Source organism: Triticum dicoccoides, chromosome 6A, assembly GCF_002162155.2.
Source record: "Triticum dicoccoides isolate Atlit2015 ecotype Zavitan chromosome 6A, WEW_v2.0, whole genome shotgun sequence".
Classification (NCBI taxonomy): Eukaryota; Viridiplantae; Streptophyta; class Magnoliopsida; order Poales; family Poaceae; genus Triticum; species Triticum dicoccoides.
Genome location: NC_041390.1, coordinates 106282376 through 106309827, shown reverse-complemented (window position 1 = coordinate 106309827; position 27452 = coordinate 106282376).

Here is a 27452-nt window from a genome sequence, read left to right as displayed (position 1 = left end):
TATCTGTGGGAGTAAAAATGCGGTCTTCAGAAAAGATCATGCTACTTGTCGATGCAGATAGAACCACGGTTGTACTTGCCCAAGAAACAGTCTCACCACACATAACCCAGACTCACGCAGATTGTACCCCTACCCAGTGGGACAGAGAACTAGCTACACCCCTTCTAACCCCAACCCCAGCAGATAGTAATCCAGTTCCAGTTGACACATCACCGTCTCCACCACAAAGCACCCAAACACGATCAGTTAGTAAGGCAACTGCAGTGCCCAAAGCACGAGGACCACCACTTCGAACCCCAAGTCAATGCTTAAAGTAGAAGAAGAATTGTTCTCAGGTCAGGTTCCGTAGCCATGGTTCATACTACTTTGCTCTTGCATCACTGTATTTACTCATACCAACTAATTTCAAATTTGAAGGATGCAATTGAAACTCCAATGGCGCAACAGGTATGTTTTAAACCTGTCTCTTTAACGTGTTTGCTATTGTAACTTGCTCTATGTTGATTTTAGTTTCAATTGAATAAACAGTTATGTTCTCATGCCATGCACATTACAAGTGTTGTTATTGCTGTGTAGTTTCCCACACTTATACTCTGTCCATGCTGCTTTGTATTAAATAGATATGATTCGAACTGTCTCTATCTTGATTTGGCAACATATACTAGAATGATATAGACCATACAGTGACCATACTACATAGATATATGTTTGTTTCGTGTTGTTATCATGTCCACCTTAGTACTGAACTGGTTTACCAAAATGAGTTTCATATACAACATGGTAAACATGTGATGTGTTTGTTTGTTTCTCTTTTAGAACGTGGATAAAATATTGGAGAAGAGTACCCCGTTATGCAATGGTAAAGGAAGTAATGCAGATAAGGTTCAAGATAGTGAGACATCCCTGTTGGTCTCCAAGAAAGCTGATAAAAACTATATTGAAGACACTGACACAACCCAAAAGTCCTGTCTTGATGTAGTGTTCGATTTACTGGCTACTGCTGCTGGCACCAGATCCACGAACTTGCTGCCTGAATCAGTTCGGCTTCTTGAGTCTCAACTTCAAGTTGAAAGACATCGATCAGATGTTATGTGACAGGAAGCCGAAGGACTAAGGAAGTCCCTACAGAATTCAGATGCATACTTTCTGGTGCAATAGCAAGTGCTGGAGGATTTAAGCGCCAAACAAGAGAAAGTTAATAAGCTTGCTAAGCATCTTGCTAGCATTATGGGTACCCAGGATATTTTTTCTTGAGCTCTTCTGATGTGGTTTCAGTTCTGGACTTGTTTTGCAGTGGCGTTTATTTGCACTGGTTGCCAACTTTGACAACTAGTGTATATGATATGCGGCTTTGTTCCCTATATTTGCACTGGTGGCGAACTTTGATGCCCAATGGATGTAATATGTGTATTATCCGTGATAGCCTAGCATAAGTTGCTTGCTTATTTATTTCCTTGTTGTCTTGTTTATGTGTTTGCTTGTATTCAGTGCAGTTCTTTTTCCGCGGTTTGCTAGTGGCCGCAATAACCTATTTTTTTAAACTAGGCCACAATAACCATGGGCTACATATTTACTGTATTTACCATGGGCCTCCTACGGGCTGTAGAAACAATGGGCCTTCTAAGGGCCATAGAAACAATGGGCCTTCTAGGGGCCATAGCATCAATGGGCCTTCTACAGGCCGTATGATCGATTGGCCAAACATGGGCCAACAACAAACCGCATTATGGGCCGTAAATGGGCTAGATTTGAAATCGTCCGTTCATGGGCCGACCATAACGGGCTGTCGTTAATCAGTCGTATTTGATGATGCTACAAAAACAGCCCAAAGGATTAACGAGCCGCAAACGGGCCAATTATAACCACGGGCTGAATTTGGCCCACAAGCAGAAAAGGCCAGTAACGGGCCGTAAGTAACCGAATGATGGAAATAAGCCCAAGAATAAATGGGCCGTGAGAAGGTCGAAAGATAACACGGATTGGAAACGGCCCAATGGAATAATGGGCCGTTAATGGGTATAAAGAGGTACACTGTTCATTGCGGGCCAGATTCACCACGGGCCATTAATGGGCCAAGAGTTACAATGGCCTCGTATGGGCCGAAAGATATCATCGGCCATACATGGGCTGGAAGTTACAATGGGATGGAATCATATTGGACGGCCCAGATGAAGCTACTGAGCTTAATTCCGATAGGCCGTAACGGGTCATGAGTTAGCGGGCCGTAATGGGCTATATACGAACAGGTCGTTAACAGGCTTTCCGTGGGCTGGCCCGTTGCCTTTTGACCAAGTCAAACGGGCCGACCTTTTCATCGAAATGGGCCTCTATTGGGTCGTGCCACATGTCGACGTATCATAGGCGCCTCCTGTCCAATGAATGGATGACATCTGTCCCAACGGTGAGCCAACACGTGTTTCCTCCGGCCAATGACAATTTTACACATGGAAAATCCTCATTGGTCTTGGCTATTAACGGGTTATCGGATCCAAAACCGGACCCGGTAGCGTAACGGCGGCCCGTTAAGGTGGATGCCACGTGTTGGTCAGCCTTGACGAAAGCACTTCTATGACGCGCGATTTATCGTCATGGAAGTGGACACTTCCGTGATGATAATTTTGGTAATGTCATGGAACACTTCTACGACAACACAGGTATGACTATCTTGATTTTGTAATAAAATTGTCATGGATGTACATGCATGACAGAAAACGTGACCTACTATGACAAACACGTATCATCACGGAAGTGTCTTTTTTGTGTAGTGCAAGGTTCTGGAGGTTACACCTATCTCCACCGAAGTTGTCGGATAAACCAGAGGATGTTGTTGAGCTGCTTGCTGAGCCGCTAGCTCAGCCTCTCAACGGGCTCTGCCTTGGTCCACCAAATCCTGAGCACCATCACGTGTCGGGTCATGTCCACGAGGCTGGTTACGACACCTGTCACTGCTTGAAACGGATGGTGAGTCAATGTGTCTGCTATAACTCTAGCATGGGCGAGGGGTTGAGTGAATCCTCTCATGACTGTAGGAATAAGCCTCCTGCTATAAAAATGCTGTCTGAAGAAGCTCTCTAGCACTCCGCGTTTCAATCGCAGCTGGAGACTCGCCTTGAACTGGGAGAGCCGCCAATCGTGTCGTCGCGGCGATCATATTATCCAAAGGGTTAGAATAGTGACCTGGTGGCATCGGCACATATTGTAGCGGGATATTATTCAGACTAGGTGGATCCATTGTGCATGGCTGAGTCGGTGCTCCAGTCCTAGGCGTGACTACCACCCAGTTTACCTCTGGCGGGTCACTGATCCTTGCACCAGGTGTGTTGAAGAGGTTCCTCACCTCGTAAACCGGAGATAGACAACTTCGGTGCCTTCTCCTCATGACTTCGTTTGAAGCGTTCTGATCCAACGTGAGCCGGAAGGAATCAGCCAAGATCTGTTGTGCCTGAGCATCCAGAGCAGCTCGCTTCACAGTCATCCTCGCGTCCTCAGCTGCCAGATCTTCCTTGGCTTGAGCTATCTCATCTCACAGCCTTGCAACTTCCGTGTTCTGCTGAGCTTGATTTGCCGGATTAACCTCTGCTATTAACAATGTTGTCGAAGTGTCCAATAAGTCGAACAAGACCTAAGCCGGCGGGCGCACAGGGCCTCCTGCCCGGGCCACCATCGCCGTTGCTGACTCGGAAATCACTGCTGCTGTAGTCATAGAATTCTGCCTTGGCTGTGTACCGGCCATGAAAATCGCCACCCGGTTTGGCAGCTCATAGGGGTCCGGAATACTATCGCCATAAAAACAGCCCCCAAGCCTGCCGTCTTGCAGTTGATACAATGAAGTAGTCTTGCCCATGGACGACTCACCATCAGAATAGATGGTCGTCTAACCGCCAAACACGGATCCTTCTTCAAATTCTGCCCCATGGATGAATCCAACGAAGGCGTGCTTCACGGCGGGTTGCACCTGGGTGGGTCGTGCATGCTGTGCCGTCTCGATGATGTCGGTGCAGATGTCCAGCTCAGGGCCCGGTTCACCGATCTTGCCGATGAAGACTCGAATTCCACCGGAGGGGACCTGGTACCCGTACTCGATTGAGCTGGCCTCGGGGTCCTAGCCTGCGTCGTCGATGTAGAGCTTGCCACGACGACTCTTGGTCATCCGGCCCATGGCGTATCCTTTGATCCCTTCAAAGTTGCCCTGTAAGAACTCAAAACCACCGTGCGCTAGCCCCATGGTGGGCGCCAACTGTCATTGAATTGTCACGGCAGATATGCTAGCAGAAGGACTTAGTCGCGGAGCCATCGCAACAGGGTTAACTTAAAGGGGTTAAACGAGACAGAGGACACAAGGAGTTTGTACTGGTTCAGCCCCTTGCGGTGAAGGTAAATGCCTAATCCAGTTTCAGGTGGTATTGCTTATGTCTCGGTTACCAGGGAGCGAATACGGTTGACCTAGCTTTCGATCTATTGCCTCTTGTCCCTAAGCCACCACCGGGTCGTCCCTTTATATACACAGGTTGACGCCCCAGCGGCTTATAGAGTCCTGGCCGGCTCATAAACAACGTGTCTGGCTCGGTGACTAACTACACTTGCCTTACGATACAAGTCATACATACATGGCGGTTTACACTTATGGGCCCTAAGCCGCCTCTGGTCTTTGGGCCCTTTAGTAAGTCTTCATCCTGAACCATCATCTTCGACATCTTCATGGGTTTCGTGATGATGAATCACCATTGGTATCACCCGGGCCCTCCTAGGCGGGTCATACCCAATAGTTATATCCCCAACAGGTCCATTCTCCATTAATACAAAGCTCTTATAATTTTGCTCTTTTATTTCCCTTTACTTTTGGCCGTTTACTATTATCATTATCTATTTGCTTTTAATGGTGTCGTGGCATTCTCATGGTAGATGCCATAAGATGGCTAAAAGTGATGGTAGGAAAGGCTACGGCAAAGATCCGGGACGAGATTGGGCCCATGCGGTGGTTTACCCAAGTTCAGGGCCCTCACGAGGAGGTAACACCCCTGATCATGCATGTCTGGTGTATATGCGGGGTATATGGTAGTGCAGAGTTGCTCCTAGGGCTGTATTAGAGGAGGAAGTAAGAGTTGTGAGAACCTTTCCCTTTGCCTTGTACGGGTGTGAGAATGAGAGAGTGGGAGAGTGTGGGCTAGTGCATCTTATAAAGGGATGCCCAGGGGAGATGGAGTGGCCCACTTGGCCTACTACACTATTGGAATGGACATGCGAGGTGACGCATGACACAGGCTATATAGTGTGTCATTATTGGTCAATAGTGCTAGACTATTGGGGCGCAATGAAGTGATAGATGAATAGTGCATACTTTATCAGCAATAGTGACCATGGTATGGTCGTCTTGTCTGCGTCAAGTCAGATGTGGCGTCACGGTTGACTTTGGGCAACCGGCTGGTCAGAGCAGCCAGCCACTGGCACGAACTGGAGCAGTCGGCCCGGGTGATACGTCTCCAACGTATCTATAATTTTTTTATTATTCCATGCTATTATATCATCAATCTTGAATGTTTTATATTCATTTACAAGCAACTTTATATCACTTTTTGGACTAACCTATTAACTTAGTGACCAGTGCCAGTTGTTGTTTTTTGCTTATTTTTTACTTTTCAAGAAATCAATATCAAACAGAGTCCAAACGGAGAAAAAACTTTGGATTATTTTTTTCTGGATCAGAAGAGACCCTAGAAGGTTCGGGAGAAGACTAGACGAGTCACGAGGGAGCGACAAGCTCGTGGCACCTCTTGACCTTATTCCGCCACTATAAATTCTCAAGTATTCCCCTGACATTAGAGAGCCACCCGAAATACTTTTTTGCCATCGCAAGTTTTTGTTCTCGTGAGATCTGATGTCGCTTGAAGCTATGTCAGTTTTTTCCCCAAAGAGGAAGGGATGATGCAGCATAGTGGCGGTAGGTATTTCCCTCAGATATGAAACCAAGGTTATCGAACCAGTAGGAGAACCAAGCAACACAACGTAAACAGCCCCTGCACACAAATAACAACACCTCGCAACCTGACGTGTTAAAGGGGTTGTCAATCCCTTTCAGGTGACGGCGCGAGAAATGGCGTGTTGATGGGAGAAAGTTGTAATAGATTGAATAAATAGATCACAAATAAAATAAAGTGCAGCGGGATATTTTTTATTTTTGGTTTAATAGATATGAAAATAAAAGCAAGAGAAAAATAGATCACAAAGGCAAATATATGAGAAAGAAGACCCGGGGGTCGTAGGTTTCACTAGTGGCTTCTCTCGAGAAAAATAGCAAACGGTGGGTGGACGAATTACTGTTGGGAAATTGATAGAACCTCAAATAATTATGACGATATCCAGGCAATGATCATTACATAGGCATCATGTCCAAGATTAGTAGACCGACTCCTGCCTGCATCTACTACTATTACGCCACACATCGACCACTATCCAGCTTGCATCTAATGTATTAAGTTCATGGAAAAATGGAGTAATGCAATAAGAATGATGACATGATGTAGACGAGATCAGTTTATCTATGGTGGTAGATATAGATCCCATCTTTTTATCCTTAGTAGCAACGATACATACATGTCGGTTCCCTTTCCGTCATTGGGATCAAGCACCGTAAGATCGAACCCACTACCGCGCACCTCTTCCCATTGCAAGATAAATAGAGCAAGTTGGCCAAACAAAACCCAAATATTGGAGAAGAAATACGAGGCTATAAGAGATCATGCATAAAAGAGATCAAAGAAACTCAAATACTTTGATGGATATAAAAAGATAGATCTAATCATAAACTCAAAGTTCATCGATCCCAACAAACACATCGCAAAAGAGTTACATCATATGGATCTCCAAGAGACCATTGTATTGAGAATCAAGAGAGAGAGAGAGAGATGAAACCATCTAACTACTAACTACGGACCCGAAGGTCTACAAAGAACTAGTCACGCGTCATCGGAGAGGCACCAATGGAAGTGGTGAACCCCTCCGTGATGGTGTCTAGATTGGATCTGGTGGTTCTGGACTCTGCGGCAGCTGGATGAATATTTCGTCGACTCCCCTAGCTAGGGTTTTGGGAATATTTGGGTATTTATAGAGCAAAGAGGTGGTCCGGGGGGCACCCAAGGTGGGCACAATCCACCAGGGCGCACTTGGACCTCCTAGCGCGCCCTGGTGGGTTATGCCCCCCTCGGGGCACCACCCCAAGTGCAGCCAGGGCCCCTTGTGTTTCTTCTGGCCCATAAAAAATCTCCGTAAAATTTCATGGCATTTGGACTCCGTCGGATATTGATTTTCTGCGATGTAAAAAACATGGAAAAAACAGGAACTAACACTTGGCACTATGTCAATAGGTTAGTACCAAAAATGATATAAAATGATTATAAAACATCCAAGATTGATAATAAAACAGCATGGAACAATCAAAAATTATAGGATATGTTGGAGATGTATCAGCATCCCCAAGCTTAACTCCTATTCATCCTCGAGTAGGTAAGTGGTAAAAACAGAATTTTTGATGTGGGGTGCTGTTTAACATGTCATATTTTTTTCTTTATAGCATGGACAATTGGACTTTTATGTGATTCAAAGCAATAGTCTAGTTTTGACATGATAATTTAGATACTCAAGCATATCAACAAGCAACCATGCCTTTCAAAATATCAATGCTAAAATAAGTTATCCCTACAAAATCATATTGTCTTGTCATGCTCCGTCTTCCTAACACAAAGTATTTTAAACGTACAACCCCGATGATAAGCCGAGCAATTGGTTCGTACTTTTTAACGCGCTTTAGCTTTTTCAACTCTCACGTAATACATGAGCGCAAGCCATGGATATAGCACTATGGGTGGAATAGAGTATGCTGATAGGGGTAAATATACAAAAGAAAAAAAAATTAAGAAAGTCTCACATCGATCCGGCTAACCAACGGGCTATGGAGATGCCCATCAATCGATATCAACATGAGGAGTAGGGATTGCCATGCAACGAATGCACTAAGAGCTATAAGTGTATGAAAGCTCAGTATGAAAACTAAGTGGGTGTGCATCTAATCCTATCATGAAAAAATTCCCACTAGTATACGAAAGTGACAACATAGGAGACTCTCCATATGAAAAACATGGTGCTACTTTAAAGCAAAAGTGTGGTAAAGGATACTAGCAATGTCCCTTCTCTCTTTGTTTATTTATTTTTTTTCTCTTCTTTTCTTTTTCTCTCATTGTCCGGAGTCTCATCCCGACTTGTGGGGGAATCATAGTCTCCATCATCCTTTCCTTACTGGAGCACCACTCTAAAAATGAATAATGATGATCATCACACTTCTTTTTACTTATAACTCAAGAGAAAAAAATTACAACTCGATACCTATGACAAGTATGACTCTATATGAATGCCTCTAGCAATGATCTAGCGTAACATGTATGAAAAATAATGAACGGTGGCTAAGCCACAAACACTATGTCAGTTATATGATCATGCAAAGCAATATGACAATAAATGCTCAAGTCATCAAAGGGAAGCGGTGGAAGTTGCATGGCAATATATCTCAGAATGGATGTGCCCAGCAAGGATTGATTACTTAAAACACAAAATAAAACAAGCAAAGACACATATCATACAAGACGCTCCAAGTAAAGCACATATCATGTGATGAATAAAAATATAGTCTCGGGTAAAATACCGATAGTTGTTGGAAGAAAGCGGGGATGCCACTCGGGGGCATCCCCAAGCTTAGTTGGTTGCTCATTCTTGGATAATAGCTTTGGTATGTCGAGGCATCCCCAAGCTTAGGCTCTTACATACTTCCTTAATCCATCGTAAGATTATCCAAAACTTGAAAACTTCAATCACACAAGTGATGTATCAAACCACTACTATAAGTGATGTAACAAACCAATTCATATTTTGTTTTTGTATTATATCTACTATATTCCAAATTTTCTATGGCAAAAACTCATCAAAGAAAACCATAGAGCCATCAAAATAAGCACACAACACAAAGAAAACAGAATATGTCAAAACAGAACAGTCTGTAGCAATCTGACTATTTCAAATACTTCCGTAACTCCAAAAATTCTGAAAAATAGGAAGGACTAAGAAATTTGTATATTGATCTACTACAAGTGGAATGGGTATTTTATCGCTCTCTACTAAAAAATGAAAATTAATTTCATGAGCGTAAAAGTTTCTGTTTTTCAGCAAGATCAAACAACTATTGCCCAAGAAGATCCTAAAGGATTTACTTGGCACAAAAACTAATTAAAACATAAAAAACACAATCATAACAGTAGCATAATTGTGCTAACACTCAAGAACAGGAAGCAAAAAAGCAAAAAATAAATTTTATTCATTCGGTTGCCTCCCAACAAGCGCTATAGTTTTACGCCCTTAGCTAGGCATAAAGCAAGGATCTAAGTTTTGTCATCTTTGGTTCGAGATCCATAAGATGCCCTCATGATTGATTCATAGGGTGGCTTAATTCTAGTTCTAGGAAAGTGTTCCATACCCTTCCTCAAAGGAAATTGGAACTTAATATTGCCTTCTTTCATATCAATCACGACACCGATAGTACGTAAAAACGGTCTACCAAGAATAATTGGACAAGACAGATTGCAATCAATATCAAGAACAATAAAATCTATGGGCACATAATTTCTATTTGCAAGAATAATAAAATCATTAATTCTTCCCATAGGCTTTTTAATAGTAGAATCCACCAAGTGCAAATTCAAAGAACATGATTCAATATCGGTAAGACCAAGCACATCACATAAAGATTTCGGAATTGTAGAAACACTAGCACCCAAGTCACACAAAGTAAAACACTCATAATTTTTAATCTTGACTTTGATAGTAGGTTCCCATTCATCATGCAATTTTCTAGGAATTGAAACTTCTAATTCCAACTTTTCTTCTAAAGCTTTCATCATGGCATCAACAATATGTTTAGTAAAAGCTTTATTTTGTTCATAAGCATGGGGTGAATTTAGCATGGATTGCAACAAAAAAATACAATTAATCAAAGAGCAACTATCATAATTAAAGTCTTTGTAATCCAAAAGAGTAGGTACATCACTAGCTAAAGTTTTGACCTCTTCAAACCCACTTTCATCAATTTTTTCAACAAGATTTTCACCCTCTGAAATATTGGGACTTCTTCTACCTAAAGTTGACTCTTCTTCAGTACCTTTTTCATCAATATTAACTTTACTAAACAAGGAATCAACAGAAAAACACAATTCATTTTAAGATCTTCATCACTTTTGCGAAAGAAATCACTAGTAAACGCTTTTTCTAAGAATTCTCTTTTAGCTCTAAGCATAGCGGTCCTTTTCTTACTTTCATCAATAGAAACATAAAGAGCTTTAATTGATTCATCTACTTTAGGCACAAAAATTTTCATCTTGAGATTTTCCACATCATAAGCAATTATATCAACACTTCTAGACAAATCATCAATCTTGTTCAACTTTTCTTCTATGGAAGTGTTGAAAACTTTTCGCGAGTTGATAAATTATTTAATATTATTCTCAAGATCAGAGGTATTCCTATTATCATTATAAGATTGATTTCCATAGGAGTAACCATACTTATTAGAGGAATTACTAGGAAAAGGCCTAGGATTAAAATTACCTCTATAAGCATTGTTATTGAAATTATTTCGAGAGATAAAATTCACATCTATGGCATCACTATTTTGCTCAATCAAAGTAGATAGAGGCATATCATTAAGATCAATAGGAGCACTTATACTAGCAACCAATTTCATAAGAGCATCAACTTTTTCACTCAAAGAAGAAATTTCTTCAACCGAATTAACCTTTTTACTAGTAGGAGCCCTTTCGGTATGCCATTGCGAATAATTTGCCATGATATTGTCAAGCAATTTGGTGGCTTGACCCAAAGTAATTTCCATAAAAGTACCACCCGCGGCAGAATCTAAAAGATTACGAGAAACAAAATTCAACCCCGCATAAAAATTTTGTATGATCATCCAAAGATTTAACCCATGAGTTGGGCAACTCCTTAGCATCATTTTCATCATTTCCCAAGATTGTGCAACATGCTCATGTTCAAGTTGCATGAAATTCATGATCTGGGTTCTAAGGGAAATAATTTTTGCGGGAGGAAAATACTTAGTGATAAAAGCATCTTTGCACTTATTCCAATAATCGATACTATTGCGAGGCAAAGAAGAGAACCAATTTTTTGCAGAATCACGCAAGGAAAATGGAAATAATTTCATCTTGACCACATCATTGTCCACATCTTTTTTCTTTTGCATATCGCATAATTCCATGAAGGTATTAACATGGGACGCGGCATCCTCATTAGGAGTACCAGAAAATTGGTCTTTCATGACAAGATTCAACAAAGAAGTATTAATATCACAAGTCTCCGCAGTATTGTTGTTGGTATTTGGGAAATCACATAACTTGGTGTTCTCTTGAGTCATGATGACTACACAACAAGATTGCACTCAAAAATAGATCCGGCAAGAAAACGGCGAACGAAAAAGAGAGGCGGATAAAACGGCAAATTTTTGTGAAGTGGGGAAGTGGAAAACGACATGCAAATGGCAAATAATGTAAATTGCAAGGAGATGAGATTTGTGATTAGGAACCTGGTTATGAAGAAGATCCTCCCCAGAAACGGCGCCAGAAATTCCTTTTGATGTCGCTTGAAGCTACGTCGGTTTTCCCCCAAAGAGGAAGGGATGATGCAGCACAGCGGCGGTAGGTATTTCCCTCAAATATGAAACCAAGGTTATCGAACCAGTAGGAGAACCAAGCAACACAACGTAAAACAGCCCCTGCACACAAATAACAACACCTCACAACCTGACGTGTTAAAGGGGTTGTCAATCCCTTTCGGGTAACGGCGCCAGAAATGGCGTGTTGACGGGAGAAAGTTGTAACATATTGAATAAATAGATTGCAAATAAAATAAAGTGCAGCAGGATATTTTTTATTTTTGGTTTAATAGATCTGAAAATAAAAGCAAGAGAAAAATAGATCGCAAAGGAAAATATATGAGAACGAAGACCCTGGTGCCGTAGATTTCGCTAGTGGCTTCTCTCGAGAAAAATAGCAAATGGTGGGTGAACAGATTACTATTGGGCAATTGATAGAACCTCAAATAATTATGACGATATCCAGGCAATGATCATTACATAGGCATCACGTCCAAGATTAGTAGACCGATTCCTGTCTGCATCTACTATTATTACTCCACACATCGACCGCTATCCAGCATGCATCTAGTGTATTAAGTTCATGAAAAAACAGAGTAATGCAACAAGAACGATGACATGATGTAGACAAGATCCATTTATCTATGGCGGTAGATATAGATCCTTAGTAGCAATGATACATACGTGTCGGTTCCCTTTCTATCACTAGGATCACCGTCAGATCGAACCCACTACCGGGCACCTCTTCCCATTGCAAAATAAATAGATCAAGTTGGCCAAACAAAACCCAAATATCAGAGAAGAAATACGAGGCTATAAGAGATCATGCATAAAAGAGATCAAAGAAACTCAAATACTTTCATGGATATAAAAAGATAGATCTGATCATAAACTCAAAGTTCATCGATCCCAACAAACACACGCAAAAGAGTTACATCATATGGATCTCCAAGAGACCATTGTATTGAGAATCAAGAGAGAGAGAGAGAGAGAGAGAGATGAAGCCATCTAGCTACTAACTACGGACCCGAAGGTCTACAAAGAACTACTTACGCATCATCGGAGAGGCACCAATGGAAGTGGTGAACCCCTCTATGATGGTGTCTAGATTGGATCTGGTGGTTCTGGAGTCTGCGGCGGCTGGATGAATATTTTGTCAACTCCCCTACGGTTTTGGGTATTTATAGAGAAAAGAGGCGGTCCAGGGGGCACCCAAGGTGGGCACAACCCACCAAGGCGCGCCTGGGCCTCCTAGCGTGCCCTGGTGGGTTGTGCCCCCCTTGGGGCACCCCCAGGTGCAACCAGGGCTCGTTGTGTTCCTTCTGGCCCATAAAAAATCTCCGTAAAATTTCGTGGCATTTGGACTCCGTTTGATATTGATTTTCTGCGATGTAAAAAACACAGAAAAAACAAGAACTGGCACTTGGCACTATGTCAATAGGTTAGTACCAAAAAATGGTATAAAATGACTATAAAATGATTATAAAACATCCAAGATTGATAATAAAACAGTATGGAACAATTAAAAATTATTGGTACGTTGGAGACGTATTAAGATCCCATCTGGAGGCCTTCTCCGACACTACGTCGGAGAGGGAATCGATCATGGAGGGGCTCTACATCAACCTTGTTGCCCTTCCGATGATGAGTGAGTAGCTTACCACAAACCTACGGATCCATAGTAAGTAGCTAGATGACTTACTCTCTCTATTTTATTTTCAATACAATGTTCTCATCGATGTTCTTGGAGTTCTATTCGATGTAATCACCTTTTGTGGTGTGTTTGTTGGGATCTGATGAATTATGAGTTTATGATCAGATTATCTATGAATATTATTTGAGTCTTCTCTGAACTATTTTATGAATGATTATTATAGCTTTGTATTTCTCTCCGATCTATTGACTTGGTTTGGCCAACTACATTGATTTATCTTGCAATGGGAGAGGTGCTTTATAATGGGTTCGATCTTGCGGTGCTCAATCCCAGTGACAAAAGGGGACATGACACATATGTATCATTGCTATTGAGAGTAAAAAGATGTGGTTTATTCATGCGTGAGTTTACTTTGTCTACATGATACGTCCATTTTGCATCATGTTTTCTTACTATTATTTATAATGTTTTTATCCATAATAATGCTTTTTGGAGTAATTATAATGCATTTTGTCTCATAATATGCCAGGTATACACAAAGAGGGAGAATTCCAGCAGCTGGAAATCTGGACCTGGAAAAGCTACGTCAGGCCACCTATTCTGCACAACTCCAAATGAGCTAAAACTTCACGGAGAATTTTTATGAAATATTTGAGGAATATTGGAGCAAATAACTACCAAAGGGTGCCCACCAGGTGGGCACAACCCACCTGGGCGCGCCAGGCAGCCTAGGCGCACCCTAGTGGGTTGTGCTCACCCAGGTCCACCTCCAGTGCCCATCTTCTGTTATATAAGTCATTTTGACCTAGAAAAAGTAAGGAGAGGATTTTCGGGACGGAGCGTCGCCTCTCGAGGAGGAACTTGGGCAGGAACACTTTTGCCCTCCGGTGGAGCGATTCTGGCGAGGGAACTTCCCTCCCGAAGGGGGAAATCATCATCATCACCAGCAACCCTCCCATCTTGAGGAGGGAAATCTCCATCAACATCTTCAACAACACCATCTCCTCTCAAACCCTAGTTCATCTCTTGTGTTCAATCTTGTTACTGAAACTATAGATTGGTGCTTGTGGGTGACTAGTAGTGTTGATTACATCTTGTAGTTGATTACTATATGGTTTATTTGGTGGAAGATTATATATTCAAATCCAATATGCTATTTAATACCCCTCTGATCTTGAGCATGATTATCATTTGTGAGTAGTTACTTTTTTTCTTGAGGTCACGGGAGAAATCATGTTGCAAGTAATCATGTGAACTTGATATGTGTTCGATATTTTGATAGTATGTATGTTGTGATTCCCTTAGTGGTGTCATGTGAACGTCGACTACATGATACTTCACCATATTTGGGCCTAAGGAAATGCATTATGGAGTAGCAATTAGATGATGGGTTGCGAGAGTGATAGAAGCTTAAACCCCAGTTTATGTGCTATTTCATAAGGGACTGATTGGATCCAAAAGTTTAATGGTATGGTTAGAATTTATTCTTAATACTTTTCTCGTAGTTGCGGATGCTTGCGGGAGGGTTAATCATAAGTAGGAGGTTTGTTCAAGTAAGAACAACACCTAGGCACCGGTCCACCTACATATCAAATTACCAAAGTACCGAACACGAATTAAGCCAACATGATGAAAGTACTAGATGAAATTCCCGTGTACCCTTAAGAACGCTTTGCTTATCATAAGAGACCGTTTTGTCCAGTCCTTTGCCTCAAAAGGATTGGGCTACCTTGTTGCACTTTTGTTACTACTATCATTACTTGCTCATTACAAATTACCTTGCTATCAAACTACTATGCTACTTACAATTTCAGCACTTGCAGACATTACCTTACGGAAAACCACTTGTCATTTCCTTCTACTCCTCATTGGGTTCAACACTCTTACTTATTGAAAAGATCTACAATTGATCCCCTATACTTGTGGGTCATCACTACATCATGTCATCTTGCTTAGTAAGGCGTTACTCCATTCTTTATGAACTTAATACTTTAGATGCATGCTAGATAGCGGTCGATGTCTGCAGTAATAGTAGTAGATGCAAGCAAGAGTCGGTCTACTTGTCTCAGACATGATGCCTATATACATGATCATTGCCTTGGACATCGTCATGATTACTTGTTTTTCTATCAATTGTCCAACAGTAATTTGTTTACCCAACGTATGCTATTTTCAAGAGGGAACTCTCTAGTGAAAACTATGGCCCCGGGTCTACTTTTATCATACTAAAATCCTACAAAACCTTGATGCAATTTTATATTATTTATTTTATTTTGTATTTTTGTTCAATCTATCTATCAATTACTACATAATTTTATCTTGCACGTAACCGCTAATGGATTGACAACCCCTTGTTCGCCTTGGGTTGCAAGGATTTTTTATTCGTGTGTAGGTGCTGCTAACGAGGTGTTGCGTGGTTCTCCTACTGGATTGATAACTTTGGTTCTTAAATTAGGGAAATACTTATCTCTACTATACTGCATCATCCTCTCCTCTTCGGGGAAATCCCAACACAGTTCACAAGTAGCACCAGGCAGGCAGGCACCCTGTCCGGCTCACCGTCTTGGGACTACCCCGGGGTCATCCCCCCGACAAATGACAAGACAAGGGGACTAACAACTCTCTTGACAAGTTGGGTGCAAACATTTTGTTTTGTGTTTGTGTGCGGGTGTTGTTTACATTGTTAGCTTGTAGACTCCTACTAGTTCGATAATTTTGTGTTATTAACCGAGGAAAATATTTTCTGTTGTTGTGACACATCACCTTTCCTTTTCAAGGAATCCAACAACTCCAATGGGAGTAGAAGAACGCTAGAGAACTGAGAGAGGGAAAGCAGCTCAGAAGCTTTTTGCTCTGTTCTTTGGGCACTGAAGCTTGAGGATGATGGAAGCAGGAGCAAGATGGAAAGCGTGGAGATTGATTCATTTTATAGTGTGCCTTTTATAAGCCAGTAAAAAGTAAAAACACCGAAGGTGCGTACTATGTGGTAGTAAATTTCACAAGTACCCAATGTAGTATGTGTAACGTGTGCACATGGATCGAGGGGGTTTGCTGGTACTGACGCCAAAAATCTGGGGCTCGGTCGCTTTATTGACAATACGTGCCAATAGTAATGGCCTCGAGCTGCACTAACACGATATAACAATAACTCAAGGCATATTTCGGTTTTGCAGTGCGTGGTAGCATTTCGGGTTCGGTCGAAGTTGTCAGAACACCGCCAAACCGACGTCCCCATCCTGACACAAGAAGACTTCATCGTTAAGATAACTAGGCACTGAAAGGGTCTTTGGATCCGGCAAAAAGAAAAAAAAACTTGGAAGCTTCGTTGGGGATCCTCGGACAAGATTCTGGTCACTCTGGAGACAAACACGCAAAGAAGATGATTGAACCAATTTACAAGGCCAAAGACCTAAGATGAACAACAACCTTTCTAAGGACAATCCTCGGCTTGAAGACTGGTTCAGGGGCTAATGATGGTATCCTGAATGGGTGGTGTTAACCACGTCGGCTCCGAGACATTGGTTGGGTCGAGAACCCCCAGATGACCAACCAGTGGGCCACATTCGTCAGGCCCCATGGAGGAATCAAGACGGCATGAATGCAATCTTCGACATGTTTATCTTCGGATGTAACCGACCTATGTGCAAGATGAAATCTTCCGAATACTTGACACATAATTCAAGGCATGAATGCATCTTTGACGTGTTTATCTTCGAATTTAACCGACCTATGTGCAAGATGAGATCTTTCGAAGACTTGACACATACTTCAAGGCATGAATGCAATCTTTGACGTGTTTATCTTTGAATGTAACCAACCTATGTGTAACCCTAGGTACCCTGGTGTCTATATAAACCGAGGGGTGTAGTCCATAGAGAAAAACCAACTCATTTATACAAGATCTCGAGGTGGATCAACATGTATTCTGTACCCCATCCATAATCAATACAAACAAAGTAGGTCATAGGGTTTTACATCTTCGAGAGGGCCTGAATCTGGGTAAACATCGTGTCCCCCTTGCCCTGTTACCATCGTCCTAAGGCTACCAGCTCGGGACCCCCTACCCAAGATCTGTCGAGTTCGACTCCATCACAACGAAAGGGAAGCCGCAAAAACCAATGGGAGACCTCTGATAATTGGATGTAGTCGAAGAATCAAAAACCGCAAAAACCTCTCGAACCTTCCATGAGAAGGTGTTGTCACGCTAATCCCCGATTTAGTTGCACAATTCAACCCTGATGAGATCGGTAGTGATCTCGATGGTCGACAGCGGCACCTGGGAAGGCACCATAAAGGTTAAAGCATTACAACCATAATAATACAAGTCATGAATTGTGTGATACATGGGCTACAAATTAAAATAGAATTATGTATAGATGGAATCTCAAAGCTACTTACATAATAAGCTCATGATTATCTATTTTTTCAAATGGATTTTACTTTCAAAAAATAAAAAAATTGTATGAGCATTGTATTGACTTTTTCGTTTCGAACCATTTCACTTTTTTTGAATGAAAGGGGCCCCCCTGCCCCACTTTATAGAATGAAGCAGAAAAGCAACCAGTCACAAGTTTCGGACCATTTCAATGTATTATAATACATGGAAGCCGCCAACTTACATATGCATCCATCATGGAATTAACAAATGCACACCAACAATAACTGAGAAATGCAGTTTCGATTGTTTAGTTTGAGAATCGCAGGTGGCTTTAAGGTGCCAACTTATTTGTCAGTGTAGTCCTACTATGCATTAATTATTGATTACACATGATGAAATTTTGAATGTCCATCCGCCCTTCGCTCTATTAACACTGAATAGACAATTGCATATTAGCTGGAAATCATATTTGTAACACACTACTGAAGATTGCGGCGGGTAAGGCGTTTAGTATGCAAAGCAAACATATAAAGAAGAAGTATTTCTTACTAACCCGGATTCGGAGTTCTCCAGGAGCCTTCGCAGATCTACCATGTAGTGTGTCCGATGCCGCGGAGTTCTTCCGAGCCGAAGAAGGGAGCTCCACAGAGAAATTGTTCTGGTCGTAGTATCTTGCGCCAGAGCATCCCGTGCCCTTCACCGATCAGCTGAAACAGCTGGTGGAGCTGCATAGGGTGTCCGAACTGGCCATGAAGGATTTGATAATCCGGCTGTGGCCAGCCGAAGCTATTCCCAGTAGCTACTTCGGACTCGTGAAGCGGATGGTGAACGCCTGTCCTCAGCTGGATATCGTTAAGCGATCGGCCTGCATTGAAGGTGCGCGCATGGCCTTCGCCCGCTGCAAGATGTGGTGGGTGAAGATGGACACCGTTGAGTTGACCAAGGGGCCACCGGAGGGCAAGGAGCACCGCACACCAGCTGAAAGCACAAGTGCTCCCTAGGTGGTTTTGGTAATTAATGACAACATATCTCTTGTTGGACTAACATTTCTATCTAGCATGTTTCAGATAAGTTCAACAATGGAGTGGCATGGACTAAAGGTTGTGGGAACTCCTTCAAGATGCTAAGGACAAAGGATTGGCTAAAGCTTCAAGCTCAAGACTCTTCATTTTATATTTTAGTGATCCAAGATCACATTGAGTCCATAGGAAAAGCCAATACTATCAAGGAGGGATGAGGTGTTGCTTAATGAGCCTCTTGCTTCATGTGCTTAATGATATGCTCCAAAATCCTCAGCTACTTTCCCACTTCCACATATGACCTAAACCCAAAGCCAAACTCGGTCCTACCGATTCTTTCTATCCGGCGCCACCGAGTTTCACTTGTCATAAGCCACTGCCAAACCCTAGCAATTCGGTTCTACCGATAGGGATCTCGGTCTCACCGAGATGGGATTGCAATCTCTGTTACCTATTGCAATATTTCGGTCCCACCGAAATATGCAATCGGTCCCACCGAGATTGCAATGTAAATTCAGTGTTTCCTTTTTGTAACTTCTCGGTCTCACCGAAAGAGCAAATCGGTCCCACCGAGTTTGCCTGACCAACTCTCTAGTTAGCTAATTACCAAATTCGGTCTCACCGAGTTTGTGTAATCGGTCTCACCGAGATTACATTATGCCCAAACCCTAACCATATCGGTCCTACCGAGTTGCATGTCAGTCCCACCGAAAATCTCTAACGGTCACTAGGTTTACATTTTCGGTCCGACCGAGTTTGTTGATTCGGTCCCACCGAGATTGGAAAACTGTGTGTAATGGTTGGATTTTGTGTGGAGGCTATATATACCCCTCCACCTCCTCTTCATTCATGGAGAGAGCCATCAGACTAAGCCTACACTTCCAGCATCCTATATCTGAGAGAGAACCACCTACTCATTTGTTGAGACCAAGATATTCCATTCCTACCATATGAATCTTGATCTCTAGCCTTTCCCAAGTTGCTTTCCACTCAAATCTTCTTTCCACCAGATCCAAATCCTATGAAAGAGAGTTGAGTGTTGGGGAGACTATCATTTGAAGCACAAGAGCAAGGAGTTCATTACCTACACACCATTTGTTACTTCTTGGAGAGTGGTGTCTCCTAGATTGGCTAGGTGTCACTTGGGAGCCTCTGACAAGATTGTGGAGTTGAACCAAGGAGTTTGTAAGGGCAAGGAGATCGCCTACTTCGTGAAGATCTATCGCTAGTGAGGCAAGTCCTGTGTGGGCGATGGCCATGGTCGGATAGACAAGGTTGCTTCTTCGTGGACCCTTTGTGGGTGGTTGCTTCTTCGTGGACCCTTTGTGGGTGGAGCCCTTTGTGGACTCGTGCAACCGTTACCCTTTGTGGGTGGAGCCCTCCGTGGACTCGCGCAACCGTTACCCTTCGTGGGTTGAAGTCTCCATCAACGTGGATGTAGGATAGCACCACCTATCCGAACCACGGGAAAAACATCTGTGTCTCCAATTGCATTTGAATTCTCCAAACCCTTCCCTTTACATTCTTGCAAGTTGCATGCTTTACATTCCGCTGCTCATATACTCTTTGCATGCTTGCTTGATATGTATTGTGTATGTTGAAGTTGTGCCTAAACTCCACTTAAACCGAAAAAGCTTAAAGATTGCAACTTTAGCATTAAGTGTCTAATCACCCCCCCTCTAGACACATCTACCTCTAGATCCTACAAGTGGTATCAGAGCTTTGGTCTCCATTGCCTTGGTTTAATCACCATTGGAGGAAGATGGATGTGTCTACTTTAGGGAGTCTTAGACATGATGGAGAGTATTTTCATGAGTGGAAAAATGAGATGCTTGTAATCTTCAATCAGTATCATTTGAACAAGTATATTGCTAGCCCTTGTGCACCTCATATTGATCCTTTGCATCCTACCCTAGATGAAGATATTGACATGATTCGCAATCTTAGAACTATTGAGCTCATCATTAGAGGATTGCCCAAAAATTTGATTGCTAGTTTGCCTACTCTTAATTGTGCCTATACTATATGGAAATTTCTTGAGGAACGATTTCCCGATCATTCCTTGAAAACTTTGGATGAAATTCTCCATAAATCTATTGCCTTGAGTAAGATGAACTCTAGTGATCCTAGTTTTGGTAATTGTCTATTTGAACTTACCAATCTTAAGCATGCTAAAGGAGATGTTGGAATCATTAGTGATATCATATTCAAAGCTATAAGAATTCATAAAAGTGACCACTTTGATGATCATTTATCTAATGAATTACCCTCTCTAGGAAATGATGAGTCACAAGATCATGATGAACATGGATACTATGATGATGATGATAGTGACTTCGATCTTGATGATGCAATGAGACATTTCGGTCTTATGGCAAATCTTCGGGGATATGAATCAGGAGGAAAGGAATGGGTTCTTGATAGTGGATGTACTGATCATATGACCGGAGATGAAGAGATGTTTCGTGAGCTTGCTGAAAATGACGGCCCTCGAAAATATGTCACCTTTGGTGATAATTCAAAGGGTAAAGTGATTGGCCTTGGTAAGGTGGCCATCTCACATGATAGTTCCATTCAAAATGTCATGCTCGTTGAATCTCTTGGCTACAACTTACTTTCAGTATCTAGACTTGCTGATTTATGTTTGAATGTCCTATTTACTAAGGTAGATTGCCAAGTATTTCATCGAGACAATAATAAAATGGTCTTTACCGGTATGCGTAGAGGTGATCTTTACATTGTCGATTTCTCTAAAAAGGCACAACCTAAAACTTACTTTGTTGCTAAATCCTCAAAAGGTTGGTTGTGGCATAGGCGACTAGGTCACGTTGGCATGAGAAACCTTGACAAGCTTATTAAAGGAAATCATATCCTTGGAGTTAACGATGTCATATTTGATAAGGATAGACTTTGCAGTGCTTGTCAAGCAGGTAAACAGGTTGGAGGAAGACATCCTGTGAAGAACATCATGACCACAAGGAGGCCACTCGAGCTACTTCATATGGATCTTTTTGGTCCCAACGCCTACAAGAGTCTCGGTGGAAATTCTTTTGGTCTAGTTGTAGTTGATGATTTTTCAAGATTTACGTGGGTGTTCTTTCTTAATGACAAGTCGCAGGTCCAGAAGATCTTCAGAAACTTCGCTAGGAAGGCCCAAAATCAGTTTGACGTGAAGATCAAGAAGGTTCGGAGTGACAATGGAACGGAGTTCAAGAACACAAATGTGGACACCTTTCTTGGCGAAGAAGGGATTTCACACGAGTTCTCGGCCACGTACACACCTCAACAAAATGGAGTTGTTGAGAGGAAGAACCGGACGCTCATCGAAATGGCAAGAACGATGCTTGATGAATACAAGACGCTGAAGCACTTTTGGGCAGAAGCGGTTGAGACAACTTGTCACGCAACAAATCGCTTATATCTTCACAAGCTACTCGGCAAGACGGCATACGAGCTTCTCACCGGTAACAAACCCCAAGTTGGATACTTTCTAGTATTCGGCTCAAAGTGCTACATTCTTGATAAGCATCGTCGTTCAAAGTTTGCTCCTAAATCTCATGAAGGTTTTCTACTCGGTTATGGCTCAAACTCTCACACTTACCGTGTCTACAACAATTTCACCCGAAAGGTTGACGAGATGGTAGATGTGAAGTTTGATGAATCTAATGGCTCGCAAGTAGAGCAATTGCCAATTGATGTAGGAGACAAAGACCCTTCAGAAGCAATCCAAGACTTGTCCATTGGCAAAATTCGTCCAACGGAGGTGAAGGAGAGTACTTCATCCGTCCAAGTGGAAGCTTCTACTTCACGACAAGGCGAACCAAGAATCAACACGGAAGCATCCACAAGTGGAACACACCAAGATGAAGAAGACGAGGAAATACATCAAGACGAACATCAACAACCTCCTTCTCCACCACGACAAGAGAACGACGACGTCAACAATGAAGAAGGCCAAGAAGAAGAACAAGATGAAGAAGATGTTCAACGAAGACCCAAGGAAAAGCTCCCACGAGTTCGAGCAAGAATTGCCAAAGATCATCCCGTCGAGCAAATCCTCAATGATATACAAACCGGGAGAATCACTCGCTCAAAAACTCGTTTAGCTAACTTTTGTGAAAACTATTCATTCATCTCTAGCATTGAACCTATGAAGGTTGAAGAAGCATTGGAAGATCCGGATTGGATAAACACTATGCATGAAGAGCTACACAATTTTGAGAGAAACCAAGTTTGGACATTGGTTGAGAAGCCCGACAACAACCACAACATCATTGGTACCAAATGGGTGTTTCGCAACAAGCAAGATGAAGATGGACAAGTGGTTCACAACAAAGCACGTCTCGTCGCCCAAGGATGCACACAAGTCGAAGGTATGGACTATGGTGAGACATATGCTCCCGTTGCTAGACTTGAGTCCATTCGCATCTTACTTGCCTATGCTAATCACCATAATATCACCTTGTACCAAATGGACATTAAAAGTGCTTTTCTAAATGGTGAAATAGAGGAGGAAGTTTATGTCAAACAACCTCCCGGCTTTGTCAATCCTAAAAAACCAAATCATGTTTACAAACTTCACAAAGCTCTTTATGGTCTTAAACAAGCTCCTAGAGCATGGTATAAATGCTTGACCAAGTTCCTTACTTCAAGTGGTTTTGAAATTGGTAAAATTGATTCTACTCTTTTTACTAAAAGGGTTAATGGAGAACTATTTGTATGCCAAATTTATGTCGATGATATCATATTTGGTTCAACTAACCCTCTCTTTAGTGAAAAGTTTGGAAAGCTAATGTCAGAGAAGTTTGAGATGTCTATGATGAGTGAACTCAAATTCTTTCTCGGTTTGCAAATCAAGCAAACTAAGGAAGGTACATTTGTCTCTCAAACAAAGTACACCAAGGACTTATTCAAGAAGTTCAATATGCAAGAATGCAAAGGTATGTCTACACCCATGCCTACTAGTGGACATAATGATTTAACCAAAGATGGTGAACCGGTTGATCAAAAGGTTTATCGCTCTATGATTGGTTCATTGTTATACCTATGTGCTTCATGTCCCGATATTATGCTAAGTGTGTGCATGTGTGCACGATATCAAGCTGCTCCTAAAGAATGTCATCTTAAGGCTGTGAAAAGGATAGTGAGATATTTAATCCATACACCAAATTTTGGCATTTGGTATCCTAAGAGGTCTTCTTTTGATCTTGTTGGCTATTCTGACTCGGATTATGCCGGAGACAAGGTTGATAGAAAGTCCACTTCGGGTACTTGTCAATTTCTTGGGAGATCTCTTGTGTCTTGGTCTTCCAAGAAACAAAACTCGGTATCCTTATCCACCGCTGAAGCGGAATACATTGCCACTGGTTCATGTTGTGCTCAATTACTTTGGATGACCCAAACTCTTAAAGATTATGGGATTTATGTGAAACATGTTCCACTGCTTTGTGACAATGAAAGTGCTATCAAAATTGGTCATAATCCTGTACAACATTCTCAAACTAAGCATATTGAAGTTCGTCATCATTTCATTCGAGATCATGTTGCTAAGGGTCACATTAATCTTAAGCATGTTCGCACCGATAAGCAATTAGCAGATATATTTACTAAACCACTTGATGAGAAAGTGTTTTGCAGGTTGAGAGGAGAATTGAACATCATTGATGCTTCGAACTTGGAGTAGAAACTCCGTTGGATACATGCAAGACATGAGCTTATGACTAATCCATGATATATCTCTTATGATAACTATCTTATGTCTTGGATATATTTGCACCTTACATGTTGTCTAACCCATGTAGGTGCTTGGTTGAATCTAATTCCATGAGATTGCGACTCACTCACATCTTGAGCAATCTCTACATCACCAAGACTCTACACAATGGTGGTTGAAGACAAGGAAGCACAAAACCATTCAAACATATCCTTTGACAAATTCTATGTTGAGCTTCATGATTGTCATTTTTGGATACACAAGTGCTCTTCCTTGCAAAGAACTAACCCATGTAGGTAGATGAACTCAAACTCCAAGTGGTGCTCCCAACTCTTGATGAGCTACATCAACCTTGAGCACCCACACAAGTTCAACTACATGAGCAAGAACCACACCACCACCCAAGGTATGTTATTCCATCTTAGAGAAGCTTTAATCCAAGACATGAGTCAAAGCAACTCAACAAGATGTGAATACATCAAGATGCTTAAACAAAAAATGGTAACCCCATTTTGAGCTTAAACGATGAGTATGACCTATGATCAAGTGTTCTCACTTGACTCCTAAGTCAATATACTCTAACATAGGTGACTATGTCACCGCCCAACTCTAGATGAAGTTCTCTTGTGTTCTTTTCTGTATTATTGCATTTGTCTCATGCATGTTTAGTTTCTTTCTCTTTTTCAAAAACAAAAAAAAACTTCATCTAGATCTTTCAGTTTCTTCTCTTTTCTCTTTGTTTTTATTATGCATTTTCTGCATTTAATACCTTGCAAATCCTTCAGGTAATTCATTGCAAATCTTTGTGAGATCCTACATGTCTAGGAATAAGTGGCAAACCGAGTTTCACCGACTTGCAATTTTCGGTCCAACCGAATCTTTTCGGTACCACCGAAATATGCCACTCGGTGCCACCGACTTTGCAATCAGAAAAACAGTTTGCCACTTATTCTATATTTCTTCTGATCCAGCTCCACTCAATGAATCTTGTCCTCTACAAGCATCACAGTCTTATTCACTGCTTTGTGCTGAATCTCAAGGACCAAACCTATTCGACGGATTCCAGGAAAAACCTTCTTGGAAATTGATGTCAAAGGGGGAGAGAGAGATCACATCAAAGCTTATCATCGGGGAAAGAGAGATCACATCAAAAGCTTATCACCTACGAAGGAGAAAGTACTAAGGGGGAGAGAATACTCAAGGATCCCAAATATTAAGGGGGAGAAAGAAATCTCCAGGGGGAGAGAATACTCAAGGATCCCAGATGCTTGATGTTCAAGAGGAGAGATGCCACATGTCTTTTTGGGGGAAAGACAGTTCATATGTACTCAGTTGAATTAAGTTCTATTCATATCTTTCAGCTCTGATTTTCTGTTCCCTATCTTCTCCCAATATCCCATGTCAGATTTAGGGGGAGCAAGACACCTAAGGGAAAGAAATCAGTCAAATTCTTTGCATATATTTATTCTTGGGGACATGTTGAATCCAATGTGGTACCTTGTACTCACTCTCTACATGTCATCCCAGTCTTGGCATTCTTGTGGTTTCTTTTGTTTCCTCTGGCTAGTGGATGTACCTGTGTTATCTAACCTTGTTTGTGCAGGATTCATTCCATGCTAAGCCAACTCAAGACCACAAGGTAAGTATATGCATCAAAATCATGAGTATGAGGAGTTCTTGCTTATGTACATACTATTTGCAAGAAGGACTCATGAGCATGAAGGTATTTTCCTTGATAATCTTTTACTCTGATGCATATGGCCAAGATACATGTAACACATTGCCCACTCTGTCATGGTTATGCTCTCACATGCCTCTATATTTCATAGTTACATGAGTGCATACATTTAGGGGGAGCCTATGCTTGTTACATGTCCTTCCAAAGCTTTACTTGCTGTTCTTTATATCCTTATCTAAAGCTTTGATGTATGTTGCCATCAATTACCAAAAAGGGGGAGATTGAAAGCACAAGTGCTCCCTAGGTGGTTTTGGTAATTAATGACAACATATCTCTTGTTGGACTAACATTTCTATCTAGCATGTTTCAGATAAGTTCAACAATGGAGTGGCATGGACTAAAGGTTGTGGGAACTCCTTCAAGATGCTAAGGACAAAGGATTGGCTAAAGCTTCAAGCTCAAGACTCTTCATTTTATATTTTAGTGATCCAAGATCACATTGAGTCCATAGGAAAAGCCAATACTATCAAGGAGGGATGAGGTGTTGCTTAATGAGCCTCTTGCTTCATGTGCTTAATGATATGCTCCAAAATCCTCAGCTACTTTCCCACTTCCACATATGACCTAAACCCAAAGCCAAACTCGGTCCTACCGATTCTTTCTATCCGGCGCCACCGAGTTTCACTTGTCATAAGCCACTGCCAAACCCTAGCAATTCGGTTCTACCGATAGGGATCTCGGTCTCATCGAGATGGGATTGCAAACTCTCTGTTACCTATTGCAATATTTTGGTCCCACCAAAATATGCAATCAGTCCCACCAAGATTGCAATGTAAATTCAGTGTTTCCTTTTTGTAACTTCTCGGTCTCACCGAAAGAGCAAATCGGTCCCACCGAGTTTGCCTGACCAACTCTCTGGTTAGCTAATTACCAAATTCGGTCTCACCAAGTTTGTGTAATCGGTCTCACTGAGATTACGTTATGCCCAAACCATAACCATATCGGTCCTACCGAGTTGCATGTCAGTCCCACCGAAAATCTCTAACGGTCACTAGGTTTACATTTTCGGTCCGACCGAGTTTGTTGATTCGGTCCCACCGAGATTGGAAAACTATGTGTAATGGTTGGATTTTGTGTGGAGGCTATATATACCCCTCCACCTCCTCTTCATTCATGGAGAGAGCCATCAGACTAAGCCTACACTTCCAGCATCCTATATCTGAGAGAGAACCACCTACTCATGTGTTGAGACCAAGATATTCCATTCCTACCATATGAATCTTGATCTCTAGCCTTTCCCAAGTTG